Raw genomic sequence first — 13,142 nt, forward strand, 5'->3', positions numbered from 1 at the left:
TGTCCAGCCTGCATTCTTTCCATGACTGTTTCTAGCCTCTGTGGAAGGGTAACACTGGAAATCCTAAAGTGTAGTTGTTCTGTGGCTCAAAATTAAACAATTAACACTTTCCCAAAGTGTCTCCTGATTAAAGTTTCTCAAATATAGTGGATACTGCACTGGATTTCTTCCCTGCTGTGTGGAAAGAGTCACTTTTGGAGTAAACTTCAAACCTACTTTTGCAGTTACAATAGCCATGAGCTTTCCCTGGGGACAGCACTGCTGATCTGGTTTGTTTCTCCCTGAGGAAGCTGACTCTCTGGGCCTACTTCTCTCCTGGATATTGGCCTTTTCCATGATCAGGTCAAATACTTGGAGCTTGTGCTGCCACATGCTAAGGTAAAACAAAATTCCAAGTGGGCTCAGAGCTGGCAAAATCAATGGGCATGGAGTTGGCTAGGGATGAATGCAGTTCTCATGAGTTTCAGGGTCTCCAGTTCCCAGGCTGCCTCCACCATGCCCAAAGTTTCTTGTGGGTATGGGCAGCTCACTCCCTTTCTTCCAATATGTTTTTATGGTCTTTTTATTTTTTAAATTCTTGGTAATAACTATTCTCATTGAGGTGAGATGGAATCTCAATGCAGTTTTGATTCACATTTTCCTAGTGACTAATGATGAGTACTTTTATAAAGTTATTGGCCACTTGTACTTCTTCTTTTAAGATTTCTGTTTATTTATTTATTCATTGGGCTATTTTTTTGATGTTAAGATTTTTGAGTTCTTTGTATATTCTAGATGTTAATCAACTATCAGAAAAATAGCTAGCTAAGATTTTCCACCATTCTATTAGTGACTTCTTCTTTTCTTCCTTGTGCAGGTTTTTAGGTCGACATAATTCCTGTTGCTGGTTCTTGCTGGTTCTTTCCTGTGATATTAGTGCCCTATTCAGAAAATCTTTGCCTATGCCTACTACTTCAAGTGTTTGTCATATCTTATCTTCCAGTAGTTTTGAGGTTTTCAGTCCTATATCTAGGTCTTTGATCTATTTTTATTTGACTTTAGTATAGTGGGAGAAGAAAGTATTCATTTTCACTCTTCTTCACATGGATATTCAATTTTCCTATCACCATTTGTTAGGCTGTGTTTTCCCTCCGCATGTTTACTGATACCTCTGTCAAAAATCAGAAGGCTTTAGGTGCCTGTTTTTCTTTGCCTCATATTGGTCTACATTTCTGTTTTTGTGCAAGTATCATAATGTTTTTGTTACTATGGCTTTGTAGCATAATTTAAAGTCAAGTATTATGATGCTTCTAGAATTGTTCTTTTTGCTCAGAACTGCCTTGGCTATTCTTGATCTTTGCTTATTTTACTAGTTCTGTGAAAAATCTTGGTATTTTAAGAGAAATCTAGACTTCCTTTAGTAATATGCCATTTCTTTTTATTTTGAATGGAATAAATAAAACAATAAATGAACAAAGCAAAACCATGGGAACAAACAAGACGAAAATCCCCCATAATTGCTATATTATATAGTGTTATCCTCTAAGCAGATGGTCAGCCTACCGACCCCAAGCCTGCAGTCAATCAATCAATACAAGCATTGAATTGTTTTTGTACCTCAGTTGTTATCATCCCAGCCTGTGTTCTCTGAATCAGCCTGTTGCCTACAAGGAGGATGGTGATGGGGCAGAGGGGTGGTGTCTTCTTGTCTCCCAGCCCGCACGCCAGTTGGTTCATGAGACAGCCGGGGTGACTTCCTGGTTCTTTTCCTGGCCCATGGCTGCCACTGGCTCAAAGGAAAGGCATGCTGACTTCCTAGTTCTTTTCCTAGCCCACAGGGTAATATACTATTTTAACAATATTGGGTCTACTGATCCATGGATGAAGGAGGTCTTTCCATTTTCTAATGCTGCTATGGATTAAAAACTGATGGTCAACTTAACACCAGTGGAATTAAATCAGCACAGTGCTGAGCATAGATGTTTCACCTGAAGAAAGTTGCCAGCATAAAAAGAGACATGGAGAAGGAGAAGCTAGGCATTGTGGGTTTCTCTAAGTGTTGCTGCTTTGAGTCTTGGAGAAGCTCTGGCATTTACATCAAGCATCACTTCCTGGCTCCAGAGAGAAAGAAGTGTACCATTCAGTCTCCAGGACAAACTCATGCTGGCTTTCTGGCATGTATTTGACTGTTCTTATCGTCAGAGGAGCTTGGAAACTCTGTGTAGCTGAGGATGGCTGCGGTGCTTTTCAGGACAGCCCTGGTCTTTATTATGAGCATGACTTCTGGGATCCAGTGTAGAACAATCAACCTACCAGCACAGCTCCTTCACCCCACTGGCATAGATTTTCTAGTTTCCACCGCTGACTTTTGGGCCTTTCCAGCATGAATCCATGAAACAGACTGGTGTGAATCTTTCTTGTGGGCTCTAGACCTCCAGTTGGACTTATGGGAGGCATTGTCATGGGCTCTAGGTTTTCATATGGACTCATGTAAGACATTGCTGTGGGATTCATGCCTTTGGCTGAATATTCTGGGTCTTTAGTGTTGTGGACAGATTTCCTGCACTTTCTTGTGTTAAACTGTGGGTGACCATCATAAAATAATATTATAAATTCTGTGTCCTGATTCTAATTGTTCTCCTCATAACCCCTGACTACAAAAAATGTCTTCTTCAATTTGTTTCTTTAGTATTCTATAATTTTTATGGTAGATGTCTTTCACTTTTTTGGTTGCACTGATTCCTAAGTTTTTAAAGTTTTTGTTTAAAGATATTGTAAATAAATTGCTTTCATGATTTCTTTCTTGATGGTTCATTATTGATATACAGAAAAGCTATTGATTTTTGGGTTTTTATATTCCTTTTTTGCAATTGTTTTATTGCATAATTTATGTCTTTAGAGCCTTACTTACTTATTTGTGAAAGAGTTTTGGTCCGGGCCGGACACTGTAGCGGGAAAAGCCTCAGCTGGAACCAAGGAGCTCCTATCTCCCCCACCCCTAGGGATTTACCTATGGCTCTATCTTCCCCACCACTAGAAATTTACCTATGGTGCCAAAAGAATATCAATGGGCTACTTGTGCATCCCTAATGTCCTCAGCCACCACCCCTAACCTAAGCTACATGTATGCCCCCACTCCACATGTTCCAAGGAGAGATCGCTGACCTGGGTGAGGGGGAGGTGCCGTGCCCCAGGGGATTGGGGGTGTCTCTCCCCACATTCTCAAAATAAAGGTCACTTATGTTTCATGCTTCTTATCTTTTCAGCTGCCGCCAGTCCCCCGCAGTTCTATCAATTTGTATAAGTAAATAAGCTAATTATGAGTTATCACTATTTGGAGATGTGTGCAGTTAATATTTTGCTTGAGATCCGTTTATAGTTGCTAAATATTTCTTTTTATCCTATGGAAAAAATAAGTACATAGATTTTAAAGTATATCAAATGTTTCTCTTTGGGCATCTGGAGCTTCCCTCTGTTATCAATCTTGGAATTCTTTTTGCCAGTATCATCATTGTATTCTCTGCCTCAATTTCATGCCTTCCTTCTTGCTGTCAGCTCCTGTTTAGATGTCATGTGGTAATGGGTCTGATGACATTTTAGCCACATACTTCTCTCTTGGATCCACTGTTGCATTTTAGGCTGGTGAACGTTTTCCTCCAATGTGCAGTTGCTGCCCTGGAATCCCGCTGTCATCCTGGAATCTTGCTTTACCATCATCCTGGAATTTCCTTTTCTTGTCCTATGATGGATTCCCAATTTCCTTTATGTTGAGGCTTCCTCTTTCTGAGTTTGATCCTTTATTTTAATGTGGCACATCCTCTCATAGTTCCCTAAAAAAAGATGCATGGAAGGTAAGTTCTCTGAGACCTTGCAAGTTTAAAAATGTTTTTATTTTATGCTCACATTTGAATGGTGGCATGATAAACTCACCATCCTAGATTCACAAATATAAAGATGTTGGCAATTACCATCTAGCATCTAGGGTGGGCATATGGTAGGCCCTTTCAATCTGGAAAATCATATACATTGATCCATTTCTTTTCTTTCTCAAATTTCTATTATCTGGCTTGTGGGCCTCCAAGGATAATCTTTTGCATTTTTAAATTTTTATTTTACATTCTAGGGGCAGGAGTTCAACTTTACCATTTTTTCTTACATTCTTTCTATGACTTTTAAATTTTGCTATCATATTTTAAATTTCCAGGAGCTCTTTTGTTCTTCAAAAGCCCCTTTGTATCTGATGAATGACCAGGTTATGAGAGCAACTTTTTTTTTCCCCCCACTTTGAGATGGGTCTTGCTATGTAGCTCAGGCTAGCCTTGAACTCACTCTGTAGCCCAGGTTGGCTCTGAACTCACAACTTCTGGGATGACAAGTGTGTACCACTACGTCTGGCCTGAGCAGATGTTCTTATTTCATGGTTGTGGTATCTTCTCTTAGCTCTCCAATTACATTACCCATATTTCTTTATTTCTTAACTATTTTCTTGATTTCCTTCAAGTTGATTTTTTTGTTTGCGTTTGTCTTACAAATTAGGCTTTCCTCAGGGATCTAGTGTTCTTGATTGCTCTCAATTGAGGACCAAAAGGTTGGCATGCAAACCTAAATTCTATATGAGAGTGATCTGGGTAGGCTATTTGTTGAGGAAATCTTGTCTGCAGGTCTATTCTTTGGATTGGGCAAAGAAAAGAAAGATGTTTCTTTCTCCCTCTTTCCCACAGAAGGAATGCCTAGATGCTGTCATTCTGATTCTGAGTGAGAGAAGGGCTGGGAGTTTCTACACTCAACATTCAAAACATAAAATCGGGGGCATCTGCATCCGTCTCCCCGTGTGTCTGGAGGTCTGTGGATATCTCAGCAAGCAGGCGAGCATCGCAGGTTCTAGAGGCCCCATGGCCTGTGGTAAGTGCTCAGTACACTCTGCCCAAAGCCCAGACTGTTCGGGACCCTCCAGGCTTCCGGGTGCAAGGAAGTGCATAGGTGGGTTTGAGGCATCTACATCCGCCTCCCCATTCCGGCTGCACTTGGAGAACTGTGGAGTTTCCAGCAAGCAGGCGGGCGTACACTATCCCCGGAGACCAGCCTATTTGGGACTCCTGCACCACACCATCTGGGTACAGAGGAAGGGCTGGGAGGATCTGGGGCGCCTGCATCCGCCTCCCCATGTGTCTGGAGGACTGTGGATATCTCATCAAGCAGGTGAGCATCGCAGGTTCCAGAGGCCACACGGCCTGTGATAAGTGCTTAGTGCACTTTGCGCAAAGCCCAGGCTGTTCCGAACCCTCCAGGCTTCCGGTAAAGGGAAGTGCATAAGTAAGTTTGAGGCATCTACATCCGCCTCCACATTCTGGATGCACTTGGAGAACTGTGGAGCTTCCAGTAAGCAGGTGGGCACACAGTGTCCCTGGAGCCCAGCTTATCTGGAACTACGGAATTCTAAACAGGCAGAAGAAGACTATTGCTTCTACAGGCCCGGTGGCTTGGAAGAACTGGGTGCCAGAGTCCCAGGAGCTGCGAACATAGAAGTGGATTTCCAACAGACCCTGAGGAAGCTTTCAAATAACACTTGAAACACACAAATATAGGAAAATGACAAAACAAAAGACTAAATTACAACCTCAAACCTCCAGCCCATCTCAAGAAACCCTAGGAGCGATGTATATAGAAGAAAATATATACCATTCACCTCAAATATTGGACATAATAGCTACTGAAATTAACAAGCATATCCAGGAAGCTTTAAAGGAATTTAAACTCAAAATAATCTCCCAGATAAAAGAAGAAATGATAAAAGAAATGAAAGAGATTCTGAATATATCTAAAGAAAACACAGTTAAAAAATTGGACGAACTAATCAAAAAGATAGAATCCCTAGATGAGCAATATAAGAAACAAACAGAATACATAATGCAGATGCACAGAGATATACAGGAAATAAACAACTCCACTGAAAGTTGTAAAAACCGCCTCAATGAAAGTGAAGATAGAATTTCAGACCTTCAAGACAGGATTGCAGCTAGTGAACAGGAAAGGAAAGATCTTTTAAAAATAACAAGGAATCAGGAAATAACAATTCAACAACTGCAAGACGATGCAAAGAAAAATAACATAAGATTGATAGGGAAGTACTAGCTGAAAATTTCCCAAGCATGAGATCAGAAACCGACATCAGGATCAGTGAAGCATATAGAACTCCAAATAGTCAGAACCAAAATAAAACTACAACCAGACATATAATAATTACCATCCCAGAAGTGCAACACAAGAATACATTATTAAAAGCAGTCAGAGAGAAAAGACAGATCACTTATAAAGGAAAACCTATCAGAATCACAGCAGACTTCTCAGCACAAACAATAAAGTCAAGAAGAGCATGGAGAGAAGTATTCCAGATCCTAAAGCAAAATTATCTCCAATCTAGACTGATGAACCCTGAAAAACTATCATTCAAAATCAGTGGTGAAATATGATACTTCCATGACAAACAACAACTGAAGAACTTCATGAACACCAAGCCAACCCTGCAAAAAATATTGAAAGACAGTTTAGATACACAAAGGAAAAAACCACTAAGCAAAGCAGATAATTAAACAGAACAGAAAGATAAAGATGCAACAGCAGAGAGATAACATGTCAACAATAAACCAGCATTTAACAATAATAACCATTCATGTAAAGGGTCTCAATGCACCAATCAAAAGAAACAGACTAGCAGAAAGCATCAAGAAACAAACTCCAACCATATGCTGTTTACAGGAAACCCATCTAACCCAGAAGGATACTCACAGACTGAAAGTCAAAGGATGGAAAACAATACTTCATGCAACAGGAATCCAAAAAAAGCAGGAGTAGCCATGCTGTTTGCAGACAACGTGAACTTTAAACCAACAATGACCATAAAGGACAAAGAAGGTCACTACATACTCGTTAGGGGAAAACTCCAAGAGGAAGAGATAACTATCTTAAATATATATGCACCAAACTCCAGAGCACCCAGTTATATAAAACAACTATTAACAGAAATGAAAACTCAAATTATCAGTAACACAATTGTAACAGGAGACCTTAATACACAATTGACACCAAGGGACAGATCAACCAGACAGAAAATGAGCACAGAAATTACAGAACTGAATCACACCTGCGAACAAATGGATTTGATAGACATATACAGAATGTTCCACCCAATAACATCAGAATACACATTCTTCTCAGCAGTACATGGATCATTCCTAAAATAGACCATATATTAGCTCACAGAACATATTTAAACAAATGCAAAAGAGTTGAAATCATCCCTAGCATGTTATCGGATCATAGCGCACTGAAACTAGAAATTAATGATAAAACATACTGCAAAAATCCCACAAACACATGGAAACTGAATAACACACTCTTGAGTAATGAGTGGGTCACAGAAGAAATTAAAGAAGAAATTAAACAATACCTACAAGAAAATGAAGATGCAGATACAACTTATGGGAATCTGTGGGATGCAATGAAAGCTGTCCTCAGAGGAAAATTTATTGCACTGAGTTCCCACATCAGGAAATCGGAATGAATACAAATAAATAACTTGATGCTATACCTCAAACAGGTAGAAAAAGAAGAGCAAGTCAAGCCAAAGCCAAAAGAAGAGAGGAAATTATAAAAATCAGAGCAGAAATCAATGCAACAGAGACAAAGAAAACAATCCAAAGAATCAACAAATCAAAGAGATGGTTCTTTGAAAGAATAAATAAAATCAATAAGCGCCTAGCCAATCTTATTTTAAAAAAGGGAAGAAAAAGCTCAAATTCATGCAATAAGAAATGAAAAAGGTGAAATCACTAGACTCTACAGAAATACAGAAGATCATCAACACCTATTTCGAAAATCTCTACTCTCAAAGGTTTGATAACACAGAAGAAATAGACAGATTCTTAGAAACTTATGAAGTACCAAAGCTAGATCAAGAGGATGTAAAACTGCTGAATAACCCAATCTCTGTTAATGAAATTGAAAATGTAATTAAGTCCTTAACTACAAAGAAGAGCCCAGGCCCAGATGGATTCACTGCAGAATTCTACAAGAAATACAAAGAAGACCTAATGTCGACACTCCTCAAACTATTCAATGAAACTGAAAGGGAAGCAATCCTTACTAATTTATTCCTGGAAGTAAATATTACTCTAGTACCAAAACCTGAGAAAGACCCAACCAAAAAAGAGAACTATAGACCGATCTCCCTAAAGAACACAGATGCAAAAATCCTCAATAAAATATTGGCAAATAGGATGCAGAAAATCATCAAGAAGATTATACACCATGACCAAGTGGGATTCATCCCAGGAATGCAAGGATGGTCCAACATAGGTAAATCAATAAATGTAATCCACCATATCAATAAAGCCAAAAGTAAGAATCACATGATCATTTCTATAGATGCAGAAAAAGCCTTCAATAAGGTCCAACATTCATTCATGATGAGAACTTTACAGAAAATTGGAATAGATGGTCTTTACCTCAATATAATATAGGCCATTTATGACAAACCAACAGCCAGCATCATACTAAATGGCCAAAAATTGAAAGCCTTTACTTTAAAATCAGGCACAAGACAAGGATGTCCTTTATCACCTCTCCTATTTAATATCGTATTGGAAGTACTACCAGAGAAAGTAGATAAGAGAGAGAAAAAAAGGGGTAAAGATAGGAAAAGAAGAAGTTAAATTATCATTGTTTGCAGATGACATGATACTCTACATAGAAGACCCCCTAAACTCCACTGAAAGACTCTTCGATATAATAAATAAATTCAGTAATGTAGCTGGATACAAAATCAATACTCAAATCAATAGCATTCCTATACACGAACAACAAAATCACCAAGAGGGAAATAAGAGAAACCACACTCTTCACACTAGCAAGCAAAAAAATGTAATATTTAGGAATTACTCTTACAAAAGAAGTGAAAGATCTATGTAGGGAAAATTATAATACACTGAAAAAAGAAATTGAAGATAATCTCAGAAAATGGAAAGACATCCCTTGCTCATGGATAGGAAGAACAAACATTGTGAAAATGGCCATTCTCCCTAAACTGCTATACAGATTCAATGAAATCCCAATAAAAATACCATCAACATACCTAGAGAAATCTAGAGAAATCACTCCTAAAATTCATCTGGAACCAGAAGACACCTAGAATAGCAAAGGCAATTCTAAGCAGCAAAGGCAAGGCAGGAGGCATCACAATCCCTGACTTGAAGTTACACTACACAGCCACAGTAGTAAAATCACCATCGTATTGGGATAAAAATAGAGCTGAAGATCAATGGAATAGATTAGAAGATACAACCACAACTACAAACACACTCAACCACCTTATCTTTGATAAAGGAGCCAAGCAGGTTCACTGGAAGAACGAGTCTCTTTAATAAATGGTGTTGGAAAAACTGGCTCTCCATTTGCTGAAAACTAAAGCTAGACCCATGTCTATCACCATGTACTAAATTAAAATCTAAATGGGTCAAAGATCTGAATATTAAAACAGAAACACTAAATCTATTGGAAGACAAATTGGGTAGAAACATTGAAGACATAGGGGTAGGTAGAGAATTCATGAACAGGACTCAAACCGCACAGGAAATACTTCCCAGAATCAATAACTGGGACCACTTCTTATTAAAAAGTTTCTGCATGTCAAAAGAAATCTCCAGCATAGTAAAAATAAAACTCACAAACTGGGAAAAGATTTTAGTGAACTCTCTCTCAGACAAGGGCCTCTTGTCCAAAACATATAAAGAATTAAAAAAACTCAGACCCCCAGAATTCAAAGATCCAATCCAAAATGGGCATCTGAGATGAATATGCACTTCTCAGATGAAGAAATACAAATGGCAAATAAATACATGAAAAAATATTCATCATCATTGGTCATTAGAGAAATGCAAATTAAAACCACACTGAGATATTATTTCACTCCTGAAAGAATGGCCAGGATCAAGAAAACCAACAACAACAAATGCTGGAGAGGCTGTGGGGAAAAAGGAACTCCCCTACACTGTTGGTGGGAGTGTAGACTGGTACAATCTTTGTGGACGTCAGTCTGGAGAGTTCTCAAAAAACTGGGATTGGAAGTCCCATTTATTCCAGCTATTCCACTTCTAGGCATATTCCCAGAAGAACTGAAAGCATCATACCACAGTGATATATGTGCACCCATGTTTATAGCACCACAATTTGTAATCGCCAGATCTTGGAAACAACCCAAGTGTCCATTAACTGAGGAATGGATAAAAAAGTGGTGGTATTGCTGGAACTTAGGACTCTGGGAAGCCAAGCCAGCATCTCCCCTCCCTGCAAGCGGAGGCAGGGTGGCAGCCTGCAGCCCTTACAGGAGGAGAACTAGCAGTGTCTCCTGAGATCCACGCCATGCTGGAACTTAGGACTCTGGGAAGCCAAGCCAGCATCTCCCCTCCCTGCAAGCGGAGGCAGGGTGGCAGCCTGCAGCCCTTCCAGGGGGAGAACTAGGAGTCTCTCCTGAGATCCACGCCATGCTGGAACTTAGGACTCTGGGAAGCCAAGCCAGCACCTCCCCTCCCTGGTAAGCTGCGGTAGTTTAGCGCACTGCAGCCCTTACAGGGGGAGAACTAGCAGTGTCTCCTGAGATCCACGCCATGTTGGAGCTCAGGACTCCGGGAAGCCAAGCCAGCATCTCCCCTCCCTGTAAGCGGAGGCAGGGTGGCAGCCTGCAGCCCTTCCAGGGGGAGAACTAGGAGTCTCTCCTGAGATCCACGCCATGCTGGAACTTAGGACTCTGGGAAGCCAAGCCAGCACCTCCCCTCCCTGGTAAGCGGCGGTAGTTTAGCCCACTGCAGCCCTTCCAGGGGGAGAACTAGCAGTGTCTCCTGAGATCCACGCCATGTTGGAGCTCAGGACTCTGGGAAGCCAAGCCAGCATCTCCCCTCCCTGTAAGCGGAGGCAGGGTGGCAGCCTGCAGCCCTTCCAGGGGGAGAACTAGGAGTCTCTCCTGAGATCCACGCCATGCTGGAACTTAGGACTCTGGGAAGCCAAGCCAGCACCTCCCCTCCCTGCAAGCAGCGGGAGTTTAGCCCACTGCAGCCCTTCCAGGGGGAGAACTAGTAGTGTCTCCTGAGATCCACACCATGTTGGAGCTTAGGACTCTGGGAATCCAAGCCAGCATCTCCCCTCCCTGTAAGCGGAGGCAGGGTGGCAGCCTGCAGCCCTTCCAGGGGGAGAACTAGCAGTGTCTCCTGAGATCCACACCATGCTGGAACTTAGGACTCTGGGAAGCCAAGCAAGCACCTCCCCTCCCTGGTAAGTGGCGGTAGTTTAGCCCACTGCTGCAGCCCTTCCAGGGGGAGAACTAGCAGTGTCTCCTGAGATCCACACCATGTTGGAGATTAGGACTCTGGGAAGCCAAGCCAGCATCTCCCCTCCCTGCAAGCGGAGGCAGGGTGGCAGCCTCCAGCCCTTCCAGGGGGAGAACTAGGAGTCTCTCCTGAGATCCACGCCATGCTGGAACTTAGGACTCTGGGAAGCCATGCCAGCACCTCCGCTCCCTGGTAAGCGGCGGTAGTTTAGCCCACTGCAGCACTTCCAGGGGGAGAACTAGCATTGTCTCCTGAGATCCACACCATGTTGGAGATTAGGACTCTGGGAAGCCAAGCCAGCATCTCCCCTCTCTGCAAGCGGAGGCAGGGTGGCAGCCTGCAGCCCTTCCAGGGGGAGAACTAGGAGTCTCTCCTGAGATCCACGCCATGCTGGAACTTAGGACTCTGGGAAGCCAAGCCAGCATCTCCCCTCCCTGCAAGCGGAGGCAGGGTGGCAGCCTGCAGCCCTTACAGGAGGAGAACTAGCAGTGTCTCCTGAGATCCACGCCATGCTGGAACTTAGGACTCTGGGAAGCCAAGCCAGCATCTCCCCTCCCTGCAAGCAGAGGCTGGGTGGCAGCCTGCAGCCCTTCCAGGAGGAGAACTAGTAGTGTCTCCTGAGATCCACGCCATGCTGGAACTTAGGACTCTGGGAAGCCAAGCCAGCATCTCCCCTCCCTGCAAGCGGAGGCAGGGTGGCAGCCTGCAGCCCTTCCAGGGGGAGAACTTGGAGTCTCTCCTGAGATCCACGCCATGCTGGAACTTCGGACTCTGGGAAGCCAAGCCAGCATCTCCCCTCCCTGGTAAGTGGCGGTAGTTTAGCCCACTGCTGCAGCCCTTCCAGGGGGAGAACTAGCAGTGTCTCCTGAGATCCACGCCATGCTGGAACTTAGGACTCTGGGAAGCCAAGCCAGCATCTCCCCTCCCTGCAAGTGGAGGCAGGGTGGCAGCCTGCAGCCCTTCCAGGGGGAGAACTAGGCGTCTCTCCTGAGATCCACGCCATGCTGGAGCTTAGGACTCTGGGAAGGCAAGCCAGCATCTCCTCTCCCTGTGAGTGGAGGCAGGGTGGTAGCCTGCAGCCCTTCCAGGGGGAGATCTAGCAGTATCTCCTGAGATCCATGCCATGTTGGAGCTTATCTCAATCTCTCCCTTATTCTTTAAAAAATTATTTAGTTATTTCTTATGTTTGTCTTAATTAAGGGGAAAAATTTAAAAATAATTAGCATATTTTATAGTAACTCTTTTTGATATCCTATTAACTTGTTTTGAAGTCCTGTAATGCTCCCACGATCTTGTTTTGACTGATTAGACTCTGTTCCATTCTATATGATAATATCAAGTTTGAGGGTATAGGCAACTACTTTGAAGGCAATAAGATTCACTAAGTTGCCCATTCTGGTTTGACTGTTGTCTCCTTTCGAAGTCCTGTAATGTTTACAATGCCTAAGTTTTATTGGTCTTGTTCCCTACTGTTTTGTCCAACTTTATAATATATAATGAGATAGACTATTCTTTTTAAGGAAACAAGAGACAACTTTGATAACCATTGTTGATAACCTTGTACTCTGTTCTACATCATGTGCTATGTCTATCCTTGGTTTTGACTGACAGCTTTGTTTTCCATATTTGACTTTATTCTCTCCCCCAAAAAAGTAATAAGAACTAAGGAGTAATAAAATCCAAAAAGTGTAAATTTTGTTGTAAAAAAGAGAGGGGAAAAAAAAAAGAGCTCTAACGGATATAACAGCAAGTGTGTTTAGGGGTGTTAAATAGCTGACTATATTA

At 42.1% G+C, this 13,142-nt stretch overlaps 1 protein-coding gene across 2 annotated transcripts in view; it reads right to left on the reverse strand.

The window, feature by feature from the left end:
- Positions 1–1,395: 1,395 nt before the first annotated feature.
- Mtx3 (metaxin 3) overlaps positions 1,396–13,142 on the reverse strand; it is a 117,569-nt gene continuing 105,822 nt past the window's right edge. For both annotated transcript variants that reach the window (XR_010050590.1, XM_063258428.1), the window contains one exon: positions 1,396–3,809. The gene's annotated coding sequence lies outside the window, so the exon portion shown is untranslated. The remainder of the gene's footprint in view (positions 3,810–13,142) is intronic.

Source organism: Cavia porcellus, unplaced genomic scaffold, assembly GCF_034190915.1.
Source record: "Cavia porcellus strain 051 isolate PalLab524CR breed Dunkin Hartley unplaced genomic scaffold, mCavPor4.1 scaffold_11, whole genome shotgun sequence".
Lineage (NCBI taxonomy): Eukaryota > Metazoa > Chordata > Mammalia > Rodentia > Caviidae > Cavia > Cavia porcellus.